This window comes from Equus asinus, chromosome 10 (assembly GCF_041296235.1).
Source record: "Equus asinus isolate D_3611 breed Donkey chromosome 10, EquAss-T2T_v2, whole genome shotgun sequence".
In the NCBI taxonomy this organism is placed as follows: Eukaryota; Metazoa; Chordata; class Mammalia; order Perissodactyla; family Equidae; genus Equus; species Equus asinus.
Window position 1 is genome coordinate 62594635 of NC_091799.1, and position 18509 is coordinate 62613143.

An 18509-nucleotide genomic window follows, 5' to 3' on the forward strand; every position below is an offset into this window, starting at 1 on the left:
ACCCTTCTCAGGTTAACTAATGAACGCAGATTAACTGATGATAGCAATGTGCTTGACATGCCCCACACAAGGAGGGGGTCTCCCCATCCTCTCCTTCTGCCCACAGCAGGCAACTGAGCTGGAGCACATACTTGCTCTCCGCGGTGCACATTTTGGAAAGTGAGGACCCACCTGGCTGACGCGGGCCCTGAAATTCCCACAACTCCGCTCTCCGTTCTGTCTGATCTCAAGAAAGATGGGACTCAGAAGCAGCTACTGGTCTGCCCCTCCCCACCAGCTGCCTACTGCTGGGGGTCTATCCACCCGCAGGAGGGCACCCTGGAGGAAGCGAGATTTGAAGGAAGGATGGGGCTTCTGCAGATTGTCCACTACACAATGGGGAGGGTGTTCTAGAAGGTGAGGGACTTGTTTTGCATCTTAGGCAGGCAGAGAGAGTGCATTGACTTCAAACCCGAGGAGGTGATCCCAGGCCCTCTGCTTCAAAGTAACAGGGAGCAAAAGAGTGGGCTCCTTTGTATAATACTGGAACCCCACTTCCTGGTTAGAGTCCCAAGTCTGCTGCTTATCAGCTCTGTGACTTGAGGCAACTACCTTAACATCTCTGTGCCTCAGTTACCTTGTGTGGGAACTGAAGACAATAGCAACTAACATACATTGACTGCTTGTTATGCGCCAAGCCCAGTTCAGAACAATTCACTCATATTTATTGATGTATTCCTCCTCCTGAGCCCGAGAGGTAGACATTATTATTGTCCCCATTTTACACATGAAAAAACTGAGTCACACACCGGGGAAATGGCAGAGGCAGCATTCAAACCCCGATGGTCTGGCTCCATTATGCAAGCTCTTAGCTGCTCAGTAGAGTAGTAAACAATGTTACCTCCTTCATAGGGTTGTTGAGAGACTTAAGTGAGTTAATCATGTCGAGTGTTTGGAGCACGCAGTGCCAGCCACCTGGGAAGTGCTCAGTAAATGTGAGCTGCCACTGTTACTTGAGTCCCACTCTCACTTGGGGCTGGTGATGAGGCCACTGAAGTGGAAGAGGACATGGGACAGCAGGAAATGGCTCGGAAGATTTGGGATGACTTGGGTCTTCCTCTCCCCAGCAGTCCCTTTTTCTGCCCAGGCAGCAGGGAGGGTGTTATTGGTATCCAGGAACGCACAATTTTATCTCGGTGTAACATTCCACAAAGAAGGTCTGCGCTCACTTTGGGCCACGTGATCTCTGATCCCATCCCCAGGCTTTTGAAGCTCTGAGCACAGGCAGAAAAATCAGATTCCTCACCTCAGATTGCCCCAACAGGGTCTTCCTTTCTGTTTCAGTTTCCTGACCAAGAGACACCCCTTTTCTCCAGGGGACTGACACCGGGGTGGGGGGGTTCTGCTCCCTGTGTTTGCTGCACGTGCCCAACGTCAGACCCATTTCCTGCCCTTCTCTTCCTGTTCTGTGCACCAGGGGGCTAACCTCTATGGACTGCTGACCCCGACTCCCTTGCCAGCTGGCTTCTGGCTGGGCTTGGTCAATGGGAGGCAGCAGCAGGAAATAAGAGGGTGGGAGGAAAGGGGTCAGAGGATTTCTTTCCTGCTTCACTGGCGTCTGACAGGGCTGTGACCCTTCACCACTACAGCTTCTGCCAAGGGGCTTTCCTCCACAATGCCCACCCCTGGGCTCCAGTGACTATTTCCTCCTCTTGTCCCTTTGGCCTAGGGGAGCTTGTGGCTTCCCACCACTCCTGGTGTCTGGGTGCCTTGTCATCCTTGTCTGCTCCCCTAACCCCTTTCACACCGCCGTAAACTGTGCCTTAATTCACGCTCTGCATTTCCACCATCTGGGTGAACTCAGGACCCTGCCGGGAAGATGGCTGATTCACCTCCACGTGTAGGGCTCACCTCACCCATGAGGCCCCAAGGTAGAGCTGCACCTGCTCCGTTAATTATTGTTATAAAAGTTAATCTGGTTGAAAATGTTGAGTCGCACATTGTTTAATTACATTAAAGTTGGAAGTGATAGATGAGCATGAGAAAGAAAACAAATATCACACATATTCTCAGCACACAGAGGTAAGCACTATTTTACCATCACATTTTTTCTTATCACAAAGAGATCATCCTACATCGTTTACCAGCTTAAATATATTATGAATCATTTTTTTCATCCATAAATATACTTCAGCACTAATGGATTTGCTTTTAATACCTCTAAGTCAAAATTCCTAACGGCTGTATAGTATTCCATCCAGGCCCGTGGCATGGTTTCATCAGTCCTCTATTCAGGAACATTCAGGTAGCTTTCCATTTTTCCTTATTATAAATATCCCTGTACAATATAAAATACTTGAAAATACAACACAATAAACTCAGTCTTCCTAAAACAAAAGCCACAGGGCCACGCCCTCTCAAGAGATAATAATATCTGCCTTCCCTGCCTCCCACTGACGTTGTGAGGTGCAACTGAGAAAACATCTGTGGAAGCTCTTTATAAACTGTAAAGTGTATGGGGTGGTTATTATAGTATGATCTTACTCGTTCGCAGCAAGCCTGCAAGGCAAGCACGGTGGATAGATCCTCAAGGCACACTGTACTGACAATTTTGCCAGACATAAAGAACTGAAGGCTTACTTTTAGGCTTTTATATATTTATGTCTCTTTAGCACAACAAAGAATTGTGCATAAGAAAAACAGCCTTCCTGTACAAAAGTAAACTACCAGCTGGCAGGACATTCGATCAGTTCTGGTGCGTGTTAACTCATTGTGTCCCTTCCAGAGGACCAGTTCAAACAATGGAAGGAATTCGAGTTGTCTGAGAGGTCCCCGGGGCCCTGAAGGCCCTCCACCAATATTGGTTCCTCCAACCCCTGCAGCTGATTAGTCATAATGACTACTTTCCGGTTCTTTCCTGATAGTCTCTTCTACAAAGCACTTTAGATAACTCTGCTTGATTAAAAAAATTGAGCAGTAGTTTAGTTTTTTTTTTAATGGGAACTTTCATGTCAAGTGTAGAAGCTCCATTGACATCTCACATAAAAACCACCCCATCGCTCAGAAGAAGGCACTCCATTTTGGATGAATTCTTGATTTACTTTCTATGAATCTAAGTTCCTGGATATTCTCTCATCTTACTAAGGCAATGCTATTAAAATGTCAGAACACGGTTTCCTGGAGCAAGAGTCTTACACAGTTTTCAAGTCTTAATGAAAGGCACCAGACAAGTTTTTAAAATCTGACTTGAGTCACGCTTAATGCTATTTGCTAACTAGTGGGAAAAGCAAAGGTTTCTGTACATTAAAGGGATTCTGTTCTACCAAGGTAAATGATGTTCTGGGGCATGATATTTTATATGATGGCTTGTTTTCTATCGCGATTGGGTTTTTCCACAAAAATTCAATAAAGGGGACATAACCTACTTTATAATGTCAAGAAGGGTTTTTACTTTAAATTTCTATGAGTTAAGAAAAGGTCCAAGGACTTCTCTCTGACTCTTTCTCAACAACTTAATCATTTTTCTGTCTTCGGGGAAGGACAGACAGAGGGAGCAGAGCATGGTGTTTACATACCAGATGTGACTCGCCTCAACAGAGCAAGAGGCCCAGGGTGGTTTTTCTGTGTGAGTCAAGGAAGCACCTGCTACCTAGTCAGACGACCTGGTCCAGGGGTCTTGGCAAGGAAAGGTGACCACGCTCTGCACAGAGACACTCAAATCACTTTGCTTCCTTCCTTTCTAATTTAATCTCTGTAGATGTTCCACTGTTTCCATGGGTTTATCTATTTCTATCATCTCTACTGCCCCCATTTTTTTTACAGGTGTGTATTCAACCAAAGAAAACGAGTAAGAAAAACAATTATGACAGTGAAAAAAAAGATTCAAAACTGCCATATGTGACACCCATGGGAGTCCCTGATTAATTTTCATTTTCATCATTTAGTTCTGAGCTTGGCCTGACTCAGTAACTGTGTGAACAAGTGTGGTCATGGACTTGATTTCCTTGCTGCTTTAGAGAAAATGAGTCAGCCCAAGTCTCTTTCTTACCATCATAGGTTCCTGAAAGGCAAGAACTGTGATTCCACGTGCAAACGGTCCCAATGCCACTGCAGCAGATGCTTGTCACACAGCAATTCCCACGATGGGAATTTCAATAGATTTTAGAGAGCAGCCAGCCAACACTGAAAACATGTTGTAGACAAAATTGTCCATTCATTTATTTGTGTCTCCCTTATCTTTCCTTGGAACCATATTCTCCTACCCATTTTGGATATTCAAAATATTGATTCTGAAAAAATAATCTATTAGCAAATAGTTACAACTGGTAGGATACTCGAGGAGTCTAGCTGAAAAAAGCAAGCACCAGCATGATAACTGCACAAAAAATACTCAGGGAAATCCAAAAATGGGGAGATCACCGTATTTTGCGAATAGTTAGGAAGGGCTCCACTCAGGAGCAGAGAGGAGAGCTAAGCCTTGGATGGGTAAGGAGGTTGGACGGGACTGAGCAAGGTGGGCAGGAAGAGGAAAGACGTGGCATTTGTGAAGTACAAGTTGACAGAGGTGCGGAGGTAAGTTTGAACAGGCGTGTTATGGAAACGGTGAGTTGGACTAGAAAGGAGTTTTCACAAAGAAGCCATGGCACCTAAAGGCAACGTGTCATTAGGAACCAGGTAGTTCATTGAAAACCTAAGATTTAGACTTGATCCTACGGGCAATAGAAAGCCACTGAACACTTGTGGGCAGGAGAGTGGCATGGAGCAAGGTATCTTTAAAGATGATTAACATGACGCTAATGACCAAAATGGGTGTCAGGAGGCTCCTGACAGTCCAGCTGGGAGCCTCTGAGGCCTAGGAGAGGGGGGTGGCATGGCAGCAGAGAGAGTAGGAGTGGGTGATCAACCCTGGCAAAGAAGACCTGACAGAACTCCGGGAGCTGCCCACGGTCCTCTCGAGAAACATCTCGTGGATAAAGCCTTTCTCTTTCTCTAAAAATCCCCCCATTCTATTCCTCTACTTTGCCCTTAACAGTCACTCAACTATGCTGTGCTAACATGTTGAGGACAGATTATGACTTTAAATAGGAGCAAGAAAACACAAAATTGCACAGTGATGAGAAATGTTAAGCAGCAGGCACACTATGAGAAGTAACTTCTCATAGAATTCCTTCAAAATCCTTTAAAGCCAATAAAACATAGATTTTAATAGTAAGAAACCAAAACAATTGGGTAGGGTTGGGGGCAGTTACACAAGAAACCATTTACTCCAAATTTTTCACCAAGTTGCAGCATTCGGGTTGTGGTTGGTCACTGTGACACCGAGAGAAGACAACTTATCATGGATTGCATATCGTTTTTCTGCTTTCCAAATTACCTCGATTGCTCAGGGTCATTGCACTCCACACAGCTGGGCTCCAGGAATGAGTCATTTAAAGAGGCGCCCCCAAACAGAAGTTTCTGTTCTCGTCCGTTTCTCTAACGTGTGCTCTGTGCTTAGACCGGCTGCTAAACAAATTACAGAAGAAAACAGGAGTATCTAAGCAGTCACGCAAATTTCCACAGGTACAGGCTCTGAAAGACATCAGCCCGGCCAAAAGGACCTCAAGCATCTGCCAAGGAGAAGAACCTTGCTTCTACGAATGTTCTGCAGCCTTCCACGTCTCCTTCCATGACAGGCATCAGCGGTGTGACAATTAGGTGTGGGGGGTGGGCATTTCTGTGGGTTGGCAGCCTATTTTAACTTCCAACTGTGGGAGTGAGCTTCAACTCTGTGCTAAAATTAGGGGAATCCAGCAACTCCTGTGGTTATTTCAATCAGTTCCCACTTATTGAGTAGCAGCAGCACAGTTAAGTAATAACATGGTAACCTTGCCAAGACATAAATGAAACGCTGAGTGTTGCCCAGTTGGCTCTGAAATCGCTTCAATGATCTAAGTGGAGAGCTAGACCAACAAAAGGGCTGCTGTCGGCTCTAAGGCCCGGGGAACTGGGGACATGCAGTGGAATTCCCAGGGCAGCTCCTCTGACGCTCGGGGAAAATTTAAGGGAGTGGGAAGCAGTCAGCCTGGCAATCCCAATTTCCCTAAAGAAATGCCAAGAGTCCCAGTGGTCAGAAAGCCTTGGTTGGACCTCCCCTCTCAGAGAATACACACTGGCTCTGCCAGGGTAGCCCGCTGCCAGAGCCAGGGCATCCAAGGAGACCTTGACTGGCGCGTGTGCTCACACCAAAGTAACGAGTGCAGTAATGATCTAGATAAGCAGCTTCTATGGCCACCCTGTGCAGAGCGTGGTTCTGACTGGCCTTCCTTTGAGAGGAGGATTTTTTCTAGCTGAGAGAGAGGCCATGATGCCAGCTCCCAGTTCAGACCAGGCAGCAGGTAGAGAGAAGATGAAAAGAAGGAGGAGGGCAGGACCAGAAGCTTGAAGAAAGGTTCTATCAAGGATGTTTAGAGCACCAAAGGGCTGATAACCCCTCAACTATCCCCAGTGGGTTGGGGTTAAAGTTGGAGGGAGACTGAAGAGAGAGACCAGAGGAGGCAAAGGTCACTGATATCTACCATTAGATCACCCAAGTTTGTGGATTAAGTAGGACTTTTCATTTCATCCTCGCCACCCTTCCCACTGTGTTGACCATTTTCCTCTGGATGGTTAGGCAGAGCTGAGTTCAAGTCTAGCCCACACTCAAGGGACAGAGTTACACAAGGGCAGGAATACCAGGAGGCAGGACCACGGCAGCCATCACAGAAGTCTGCCCATCACACACCCATTAGCCTTTACCCCATCTGAGAACCAGAAGGCACAACAGGAAAGAAGGAGAAAGGAAATCATCCTGTTATGCTTCATGTCCACGGTGGTTGTCAGCCTTGGCTGCACTTCAGAATTATCCAGGGAGCTTCTAGAAAACGTTGATACATGGACAATACCTCAGATATTTTAATTTAATTGGTCACAGGTAAGGCCTAGGTGTCAGAATTTTTAAATCTTCCCATGTGATTCCAATAGGCAGCAGGATTGGCAAACTGATTTTATCTTTCCAGCAAAGGTCAGGTAAGGGAGAAGATTGAAGGTTAGACTTCAGAAAGCATGGGCAGAAACTCTGGGAGTTTCCAGGTGGAAAGCCTCATTAAAGGTCCCCAGACCAGTGCCCGTCGTCCCCTACCTGGGGGTTGACTCACCTCCACACCATCCCGACAAGGAGTGGTGCCTTGGCCTCTGGAAACCCCTTCCTCCTCGATACACCCGCACAGCCAGGCAGCTCACAATGGGACACAGCTGACTGCTTGAAGGTCACCTTACATGGAGCTGATTTCTGTGATCTTTTCTATTCCTATTCCTATGCTTTGAGTTTTAGTAGAAAGGCACAAAGAAAATTCCACATAATGTAAAAAAAAAAAAACCCGAGCACCAGCCATATTGTTGGATTGAAGGTTTGGGCCTATTATACTTTCAAACAATGAGGAAGCCTGCTCAGGTTGGAGTGGCAGGTTTCAGCAGCACAGAAGCTCATCTGTCCTTTCTCAGGCCCTAGAAATCCACCTGCCCCATGTTCCTTCCCCCGTACACCACCACATCTTTCATATTTTAAAAGGACGAGGGGTTAAGAGCTTAATGTGTTACTCTGTCTTTTGTTTTAACTGCCTTCACTGCCTTACCCTGAAATTAGGGCTCTACAGAAAAGTTAGTAGCTTTTGTTTCACTCATTAATTAACTAATGTTTTCATTCAACCAACCTTTATTAAAAGCCTCTTGCGTGCCAGGCAGTGCTGGGTTCCGGGAGATAGAACGATGGGGCGAAGGCAGCCACAGTTCTGCCCTCGTGGGAGCCTTCACTAAATAATCACACAAACATGTCAAATCACAACCATGGTCAGTGGTGTGTGGGAGAGCACATCCTGGGGCCCGACTTGGTGTGGGTGTTAGGGAAGTGAGGCTCGAGTGAAGACGGGAAGGTGAGGGGGAGAGTTAACTATGGGAAAGGTAGGGGCCGGGAGAGGGGTCCAGACAAAGGAAACAGCATGTGCAAAGGTCCTGGGCGGGGAGGGAATACACATTTGGGAGGAACTGAAAGAAGAGTTGTGTGGCTGAGGCCCAGAGCAAGAGGGAGCCGGTGTGGCTAAGGAGGGGTACAGGCCCTGTTAAAACATATTATCATTATCACAAGAACAATAGAAGGCCATCAAAATGTGTTTACTAGTTGAGGGCAAATGTAAAGACGTCAGAAAGAGGCTCCAAATTAGGTACCCTCCTACCCCCGATTCATACTATTACTCTGAGTTTGGGGTTTGAACATGGAAAGCTCCTCTTAAAAACTGTAAAATCCTTTTTAAATATCCAAAGGCCTCCATCACATATTCATTCATTTATTCATTCTACAACTATTCCTGGGCACCTAGTATGTGCTGGGCACTGCCCTTTGGTCACTGTCCATACAGAGCTTACACGCAGGAGACAGAGACAGACAAGGAGCAACAGCCAAGCTGCCAGGCACCGCCCCCCACACACACACTGCCCGCCCCATCCTCCCAGTGCCTCCCTGCATCCAAGCAGCCTCAAATTGGCATCGTATGAGCAAAGCTGAGACTCACCAAGTCAGACAATAGTGAACTAAACTAAGTCCCTGCTCTTCCCAGGCTGGCAGCGTAATGATAAGCCTAACACAAAACAAATAAATACCTATATATACACCAAGCAGGTTGTGAGAAATGCACTGAAAAATAAATCAGGTAACAGGGATGCCAAGTGAGGAAGGGCTTGCTATTTTATAGACAGTGGTTAGAGAAGGTTTCTGATTAAGTGCCATTTGAGCAGACAGCACACTGGGAAGCTGGCTGGAGGAAGAGCATTCCAGGAAGATGGTATGGCAAGTGCAAAGATCCTGAGCAAGAAGCATGTCTTTCCTGTTCCAGGAACGCAGGGAAGTCAGCGTGGCTGGAGGGGACAGCGAGGGGAGATTGCCCCTAAGGAGTCAAGGGTTTTGGTGTCTGCAACAGGGGCAGAAGCCAGCTAGGTCACATAGTGTCTCCAGTAAGGAGTTTGGATTCCATGTTGCAATGGGAAGTCAGCCTCTGTAATAAAGCCTGGCACAAGGTGGTTAAGCGCTGAGAGAAAATAAATCAGGTTAAGGGGATGGAGAGACTGGAAGGCTGGGGAGGCTATTTAAAACAAGTGGTGAGAGAAGTTCTCTCTGAGGAAATGACTTGAGGGCTGAGTCTCGAAGTATCTGAAGGAGCAATCACGCCGATTTCTGGGGGAAGCCAGTTCCAGGCAGAGAAAATAGCACTGAAGTGGGAATAAGCTTGACATATTCCAGAAAGAGCAAGAAGGTCAGAGTGGCTGGTGCACAGCACAGGAGGAAGAATGGGAGGAGACTCAGGGTGGGAAGCAGGCAAGGGCAAGTTCAAGAGGCCTTTGGAAGCCAGAGTAAGGCCTTCTGTTCTAAAAGCACTGGAAGAAGTTTGGAGGATTTTAAGTAGAGAAAGGACCGATGTTTGTTCTAGTGGGATTACTCCGATTGCCGTGTTGAGAAGAGACAACAGCAGGGAAGAAGTGGAGCAGGGAGATGGGATAAGAGGTGGCTGCAGTAGCTATGGCCTAAGATGGAGATGGCCTGGACCGCCACGGCAGCAGTAACTAGATTCTTGGTCTGTTTTGAAAGCAGAACTGGCGGTACTCGCTCATGAACTGGATACAGAGGTGGGGAAAAAAAGAGAGAAGTCAAGGGTGGCTTCTGTTTTCGTGGTTGTTTGTTGGTTTGTTGAGGGAATCAGATCAAAACTCAGTGGATTTCAAGGGTTGCTCCTGAGAAAGAAGAGTGTAGAGCAAAGCCACAGCCTCAGGCAGGGTTAGACCTGGGTGACAGGCTGCAGCCTCTCGATGGCTGAGACTTGGAGGGGCTGGAAGGGGCACCAAGAGACTGGGAACAAGCCAGCAAGGAGAGGAAGGGAAGGCCTTCAGCCCCCTAAGGAGATCAGAGTCAGGGAGGAGCTGTGGGGGAACTTGAGAGTTTTGTTCCCTACGTTATGTCTTTAATCATTACACAGTAAAATTGACTCTGTGTGTTTGTGTGCACGTGTGTGGGGGTGTGCGTGTGTGTGTACAGGTTTATGGATTTTTGCACCTGTATAGATACATATAATCACCACCACCATCAAGATACAGAACAATTCCATTGTCCAAAACTCTCCATCATGAAATCCCTCAGCTCTGTTCTCCATGACTATGGCTTCGTCCTTTTGAAACTGTCATATAAATTGAATCACATAGTATATGATCTTCTGAGATGATTCTTTTACTCAGAATGCCTTTCAAATGCCTTTGAGATTCATCCAAATGGTTACTTTGTACTGCTGAGTAAGTATTCCACTGTATGGACACACCACGGCTTGTTTACCCATTCGCCTCCTGACGGACATCTGGATTATTTCCAGGTATGGGCAATTAGGAAGAGAGCTGCTACAGATATGCGTGTACAGGCTTCTGTGAGAACTTTAGTTTTCATCTCTGTAGGGTAAATACCCAGGAGTGGGACTGCTGGTGGTATGGTAGCGTGTGTTTAACTTTATAAGAATCTCAAACTGTTTTCCAGTGGTGGTTGCATGGTGCGTTCCCACCTGCAATGTGGGAGAGTTCCATTTGCTTGGCCTCTTCACCAGCACAGAAAAAGTATTTCAGTCATTCTAATGGATGTCTAAGCATTATCCAGCTGTGATTTTTAACTTGCATTTCCCTTATAACTAACAATGTTCAGCATCTGTTTATGTCCTTATTTGCCCTCCTTATAGCCTCTCTGGTGAAGTCTTCAAGACTTCTGCCCACTTTTTAATGGCTTCTTCTCTCCCTGCTGATTTTGAGAGAGCTTCATATTATTCTGGATATAAGTCCTTGTTCAGATACATAATTTAAAAGTATATTTTCCCAGTGGGTGTACGACTCTTCATTCTGCTAATAGTCTTTCACAGAGAAAAAGTTTTGAATTTTGGTAAATTCCATTTATCACTTTTTTCTTTTATAAATCATGCTTTTGCTGTGATGTCTAAGAACGCTTTGTATAACCCCAAAGATTTTCTTCTAAAAGTTTTACAATTTTACTTATTACATTTGAATCTATGATCCATTTTGAGTTAACTTTTATATAAGGTGTGAGGTTTGGGTCAGGGTTCATGTTTTGCATAGAGATTTTCAATTGTTTTAATACCATTTGTTGAAAATGGTATTGAATTGAATTTGTACCTTTTGTCATTGAACTGAATTGTTTTTGCACCTTTGTCAAAACCATATATTTTGGGGTCTATTTCTGGGCTGTATTCTGTTTTATTGATCTATACGCCTGTCTCTTCGCCAATACCACACTGTCTTGATTACTCTAGCTATTTTATAAGGCTTATTATTGAGTAGTGTGACTCCTCCAACCTTATTCTTCGGTTTCAAAATTGTTTTAACTATTCTAGTTCCTTTGCCTTCCCATATAAATTTTAGAATCAGCTTGTCTATACCTACAAAAAATCCTGCTAGGATTTTGATTGGAGTTGTGTTAAATCTATCGATCAATTTGAGGCTAACTGACCTCTCTACAACATTGAGTTTTTCAATCCATGAACAGGGTGTCTCTCCATTTTTAGGTCTTTGTTGTTCTCTTTCCTCACCATTTTGTAGTTTTGGGCAAACGGATCCTGTACATGTTTCATTATGTTTACAGCTAAATATCTCACTTTTCAGAGCTATTGTAAATTGTAAGGGTTTTTTAAATTTTGGTTTCTAATTGTACATTACTAGTATATGAAAATCCAATTAATTTTTGTGTGTTTACCTTGTATCTTGCAAACTTGTTAAACTCACCTATTGGTACTAGGAATTTTTTGTAAATTCCTTGGAATTTTTTTCATAGACAAATAAGTCACCTGTGAATAGGAACAGTTTTGTTTCTTCTTTTCCAATCTTTATTTCTGCTTCTTGCCTTATTGCACTTGGTAGTATTCCCAGTACAATGTTGAACAGGAGTGACGAGAGTAGCACCATTGCCTTGCTGCCAATCTTAGGAGTAAACCATACAATCTTTCATCATTAAGTATGTTAGTTATACGGTTTTTATAGATGCCATTTATTAGTTTGAGGAAGTCCCTGTGAATTTCTAATTTTCTGAGAGTTTTTATCATGAACGGATGTTGAATTTTGTCACACACTTTTTCTGCAGCAAATGAAATGAACATGTGATTTTGCTTCTTTAGACTGTTAATGTGGCAGATTACACTTAATCATGGTAAAATATTCTTTTTTGCTGGATTTGACTTGCTAATACTTTGTTGAAGAGTTTTTCTATGTCACTGTTCATGAGGGATAGTGATCTGTAGTTTTCTTTTTTTGTATTATCTTTGTGAGATGCAGATTAAAGCAGTGTTTAGAGGGAAATTTGTAGCATTAAATGCTACTTAGAGTATTTAACAATGCTAAAAAACAGGAAAGGATTCAAATCAATAATCTAAGCTTCCACCTTAAGAAACTAGAAAAACAACACCAAAGTAAACCAAAACAAGCAGAGAAAAAGGAAGTAATAAAAATAAGAGCAGAAATCAATGAAACAATAGGATCTGTTTGGTATTGAGTTAACACTGGCCTCATAAGATGAGTTGGGAAGCGTTCCATCCTCTTCCATTTTCTGGAAGAGATTGCGTAGAATTGATCTAATTTCTTCTGCAAATGTTTGAGAGAATTAACTAGAGAAATCCTCTGAGCCTGGAGATTTCTTTTTTTGGAGATTTTAAAGTACAAGTCCAGTTTCTTTAATAGATATAGAACTATTCGGGTTATCTATTTCATCTTGGTGAGTTTTGGTAGTTTGGGTTTTTCGAGGAAAACGGTACAGTTCTTCTAATTTGTTGAATTTATGTGCATAGAGCTGTTTGTAGTATTCCCTGATGATTTTTTTTTATTGTCTGTGGGATCTGTAGCATTATCTTCTCTTTCATTCTGGGTATTGGTAATTTGTGTCCTCTATCTCAATCTCTCTCTCTCTTTCATTCATTTGTTTTTCTCTCACACACATATTTCCTCTTGCTAGAGGCCCATCAATTTTAATGATATTTGCAAAGAATCAACTTTTGGCTTATTTTATTTTCTTCCCTCTTTTCAATTTCACTGATTTCTGCTCTTTATTGCTCCCACTGCTGCCATTAACGAATTCCCTGGGGACTGGGGTACAAGGGAACAGAGGAAAAAAACAGAAATGATGGGTTTTTGCACTCCTTCTGAGAGTTAGGAGTTTCTTTCCCTGCTCCTTGAACAAGCTTCTCCTGGAGCTCTCCCAGTCTGCTTCCTGGAGCCCACTCCTAGTTTTCAGGCTGCACTGAGTTCAGGGTGGGGAATATCAGAGGGAAAAAATGGTCAACTCACCTCCAGTTCAGTGGTACTCCAAATTCTGGTCTTCTTCCCCAATTTACCTGCTACTTTTAAATTTTCAGAGTTCATCCTTTCTGTCCAGGTTTATAGTTGCAGTCAGTCAGAACAACCGGGTTGTGTGTGTTTCTTCCATCTGACCTAGAACTTCCATCCCCCACGTTCTTTGGGTCCGATTCAGAGAAGGGCTTGGGACCTGATATATGGGGCCATCTTATCTTCTACCACCACCACTATTCCATCTCCATGAGCTTATCTTTCACCACTACTGCCTTCACCACTACCCCATCTCCTTGAGTTCCACAGGGACCATCTGCACTTGAGGTTGAGGCAACTTTACGATTGGCACATCCAGGACTAGACAGATCCCAGACCAGCTAAGTGTCTTCCTTGAGAGATCAGTTCCTACTACATAAGAATTAGTAGTTTGTTCCAAAGGGGATACTTAGTGAATTCAGTGTTGGGGCATCATGTTCAAATGTGGTACAGATTGTCCCAGAGGCCCATGGTTGCTTTCATGAAGTTGTTTTCCAGGCTGGACTGACAATTCATGAGATGACTTGATTTTTCTTATGAACTCACTAAAAGGAAAAGCAAGCTTACCTGTTCTTCAGGCTCATGCACACTCTCTATGGTCTTTTCTGATGCTAGGTGAATTTGTTCCAAATTTCCAGTGCTCTACTGAGAATGCAACCTGAGCCAGGCATCCACATCATCCTCATAAAGTTGAGTACCAATTCTCCTAGTGCAATTAGAGAGAAATGTCCCAGTTGCAATACCTTGCAGGCTTGATGGAGAAGCCTGACAGCAACTGAGAAACCCATCCTTTCCCTCCAGGCCTGTCTGAACCAAAGGCGCCTAGCAATTCAAGGGCTTGTCTTTTTAACATATTTTAAAATTAAAGTCAACATGGAAATAAGGTGGGTGGGTGACTCAAACTGAATGATCATTGTGTGCCAGGCTGGTTATCTCACTGTTTGTTATACAATAAAAGAGGATCAGATAAACACAGGCATAACCTCTGCCTCCATTGATAATGTAAATCATCCCTTGTATCATTTGTCTTTCCTTCAGGCTGGATACAAAAGGCATAGAAATGAACAATTCATGCCTAAACACAGGAGAGCTTGAAAGCTAGTGTATGTCAGATGTTTATTCTGGGTCATCATTAAGGGGTTGAGTGGATTTGCTTATAAACACAGGCTATTCTGTCGGTAGGGAGTGGGAGAGACAGGTGTTTCTTGTAGTGTGGAGACAGCTCTCTTAAGAACACACTGCAACTTCTCTGCCATGCACAGTAAGTTATAAAGATAATTCTTTTTATAAGATATGAAATGTTGTCTCCTGAGCAGTGAAAAGCATAATGTGTTATAGAAACAATGCTTTTTCTCTCCACTTTGTGCAAATGCCATTTTTCATTAACCACTGAGTGGGAGCTTGCTAGAGATTGAAATGAGAACAGAGTTGCCCCTCCCGCAAATGGTCAGGCACTTCCTGACACACATTCAGCAAAGACCTCCATGGGGGCCTTGGGAGATCTCCCCAGGCAGCTTCCCCCACAGTGAAGCTTGGAGCACCAAGCCCTTGAAGGATGTCGCGTCTTTTCAGGTTATCCATTTCCACCGCCCTCATTCTCTGCTGAGGCTTTTGTGGGTGGTGCTGGTTGTTTTTCCCACCCAGTCCAAAGGCAGCTAAAGAAAAAGTGCCAAGACAAACAGAACGAGAGCCTTGGGGACTCGGTAATGGGCACAGAGCGTAGAGTGCAGTAATCATTCTTTTGATTTGTGCTCAGATATGTTTTCTATTTGCTTTCACACAGAATGTACATTTTCCCCCTGGATTGCAAATAATCTGAACCAGGGTAAAACCATTACAAAGTGGCCTTCAAACATCATGTCTGTATTGGAATTGAATGACTGATCAGACATTTAAATACGAAAACTGGGAATTCGGGTAAACTGCACTGATATGGTTTTTTAAAACACGCTCAGAGTTGTTTAAATAACCTTTGCTTTCTTGGGTCTTTCTCTCTCTTTTTAAAAAGGTTCTGCATTTTTTTTCTTATTAATTTTGCTCCCATTTGGTTTGATTTTAATGTTCTTCAATGATTTGGTTGTATCCACGAAGCCAAAAATAAAAAATCACTTATGCATCATTCTAACAAACAGAACAAGGAAAGAAGATGAGATGGAATTCTCAACATCCCCAGCGTCTGGTGATCTCTGCCCTTTCTCCAAGGCCACTTTCTTGGGATAACCGACATCTTCTTATGTTATCATCAGTGTCCCTGGGCTAGCCCCTTTGAAGTCAAAAACAAGCAAAGAAATAAGCACACGTGGAATGACTGCTTCGGCTGGGTGTCCTGCACCCTGACCCCGCAGAGAGGGAAAGGAAAAGCAGAGCTGGGGAAGAGTGAATGGCTCATGCTGCGCTGGGCTAGGCTCTTCTCTGACAGCGACCCTGATGGCAGTCAGGCGAAGGAATCCTGCGACAACAGGCCTCTAAGTCCCAGGTTAATGTCAAGTGCTAGATTTTCTTTTAGTTACTCAAGGATCAAAGGGAAATTATTCAATAAAAAGGAACTTAAAGGGGACTTCTGGGCCGACACAAACCTTAATCAAAAACACTTGTTCAAAGGCAGCTTCCTTGACCTGTTTTTTCATATTGTCTTTCCAGTGCTTGTACACATTTGTGATTAAAGTAAGGATTTTCTCCATCACAACTCCATGTTCCCTTTCCTCTCAGCTGACCAGAATTTCACAAGGGTGACATGACAGTTTGTTGCTAAGGAACTGAAGATATATGTCACAATTCAACATTCTGATGAAGAAAGAGTAAATACTTTTCAGCAGATTGGATGTTAGGCATAAATAAGCAGTGTGCGCCTGTGTCTCTGTGTGCACATGTGCGTTGTTATAACTGACAACAGGAGGGAGAGCGAAAGCACAAGCGTCTTCCTGTTTGAAATGTCGGTGATTAGCCACCTCCTCTGTGAAAGCTACTCTGTAATAACCCTCAATTGCCTCTTACTTGTAAGAATATCACTCATGCATTTGAACTTTTCACTTCGGCTTGTTTCACTCCTCTCCGTTCAGATCCCTGCTCCTTCACTCTGTCGTGTCAGAGATTTATCACACCATGACCTTAGTCATATTCTGCTTTAAAAGGAGTCAAAAACAAACTTCCCGGAGTCTCTAAAATTCTAGGTGTTCAGCAGGGAAACTGGAACATGAAATTCCTCCCACTTGGAGTACACCCACGTCGATATTTCTTGAAAATCTATTTATCTTAGTCACGACCTATGAACATGAATAGACTATGGCTGATGTTTCCCCATATCCCGCGTGCCTGAGCACTAGGAAAAGTTAGCATTTATACAGTGACAATTTCTAGAGGGAAGGACAAGAACTTGACAGGGTTTTTTTAAACAGAACTCTTTAAGAAACGGAACATTTTAAACGTGACTTTTTCTTTTGCACGATTAAAAAATATTTCTGGTCTCATTTATTGCTCCTGCTGTCGTGTTGCTGATTTAGGTATACATACAATAATACAGAAGTACACACCATGAATTAAAGAGGAGATGCACATATGCAGAAAAGGAAACAGTGATTCTTCGAAAATTGAAGATAGAGCTCAATTACTTTATAGAAAACTACAGGAAGATGTGACGTGAATTTGATTGAAGAGAAGTAAACTTCAGTGGTCAAACCCTTGGGTTCTGGGCCAACATTTTGCTTGAATTCTGTCTATACCCACTGCAGTGGGGGACAGTTTGGAGTAGCGCAATGTTTACTCTGCCTAATTGAGGAGGTTGGACGTTAATGAGTTTGCTGAACACTGCCAAGAAGAATGTTGCATGTGAAAGGGAAACCAAAGGGTACGTGGAAATGGAAAACTGTCCTGGGAACATGGGAAAGTTCATTTTGGTGGGCTGGGAGAAGTCCAAACAAAATAGGTTTTAGAAAGAGGTGATGTGGTTAAAAGACACCCCAACTAGAACAGAACTATAAATGTTGAGTTTGACCTGACCTCGCATAAATGATACAGGCATGTTCACAAGCAAACAAATTGACATTATGTCACTTGATTCTGCTCATTATTTATGCTACATGGGCTTTCTTTCTGTGGGCCTTGAAGATTTCTCCCAAACACACCAAAAATTTAAAGTTTACACCCAAATCTGAGAATAAAAAGTGGGAAGTATCTCTAAATCTAAATACCTAAATCTAATGGAAATGTGTAATTGAAGACAAACCTTGGATTGGTACCAATATAAATTTGGTTTAAGGTGACTAGGGCTATGTATTCTCAAGATGAGAACATTTAGGAGTCTCAACATGTTTTGAATCCCTTCTGTCCAGGACTCTGCCAAGGGGCAGAGGGATCAAAAAAAAGGAGCAAGGAGTAGGCTCTGCCCTTGGGGAGTTAGGACATGACAGAGGCCAGAGTATCAAAGAGGCACATATGACTGCACACCCAACAGGTTCTAAGAGTGGCTTTGGCCAAACTTGCTACAGAAATGATGAATAATCAGAGAAGGCCTCTCCAAAAGGGAGATATTGTCCTGATAACCAAAGGATATAGAGGTGGGGGAAAGGATGAGGGTGTCCTTAGACTAGGAAAAAACATAAGGAAAGGCAAGGAGGCTGGAGTAGTCCTGAGATGACTCAGAATATTCTGGTTACCCACTGGTGTGTAGCAAGTTACCTCGAAACTTAGCAATTCAAAATAAACATTTTATTTTCCTCACGATTTTTGTGTCTCCATAATTCAGGAAGGGCTCAGCTGGGTGGTTTATCTCTGATCTACATGGCATCAGCTGGGACTAGAGGATCCATTTCCAAGATGGTTTCTTCACTCATAAGTTTGGTGCTTGGAGTCTTTGGCCTGCCTGTATCTCTCCCTAGCATCTTCTTCACCCTGGCTTGGGCTTCTCACAAGGACAGTCTCAGAGCAGTAGGACTTCTTATAAGGCAACTTAAGGTTCCAAGAGATTGTTCCCAGGGACACAGCCAGAAGTTGCAAGGCTTTTTATGACCTAACCTTGGAAGACCCAGACATCATTTCCACCACATTCTACTGGTCACGCAGGTCACAAAGGCCAGTCCTTATTCAAGGGAATGAGAATTAGAGTCCAT

The 18509-nt window shown here is 43.7% G+C and overlaps 1 long non-coding RNA gene across 3 annotated transcripts in view; it reads right to left on the reverse strand.

Annotated features, from left to right (window-relative positions):
* LOC123286514 (uncharacterized) overlaps positions 1–18509 on the reverse strand; it is a 117316-nt gene that overhangs the window by 71578 nt on the left and 27229 nt on the right. The window lies entirely within an intron of this gene.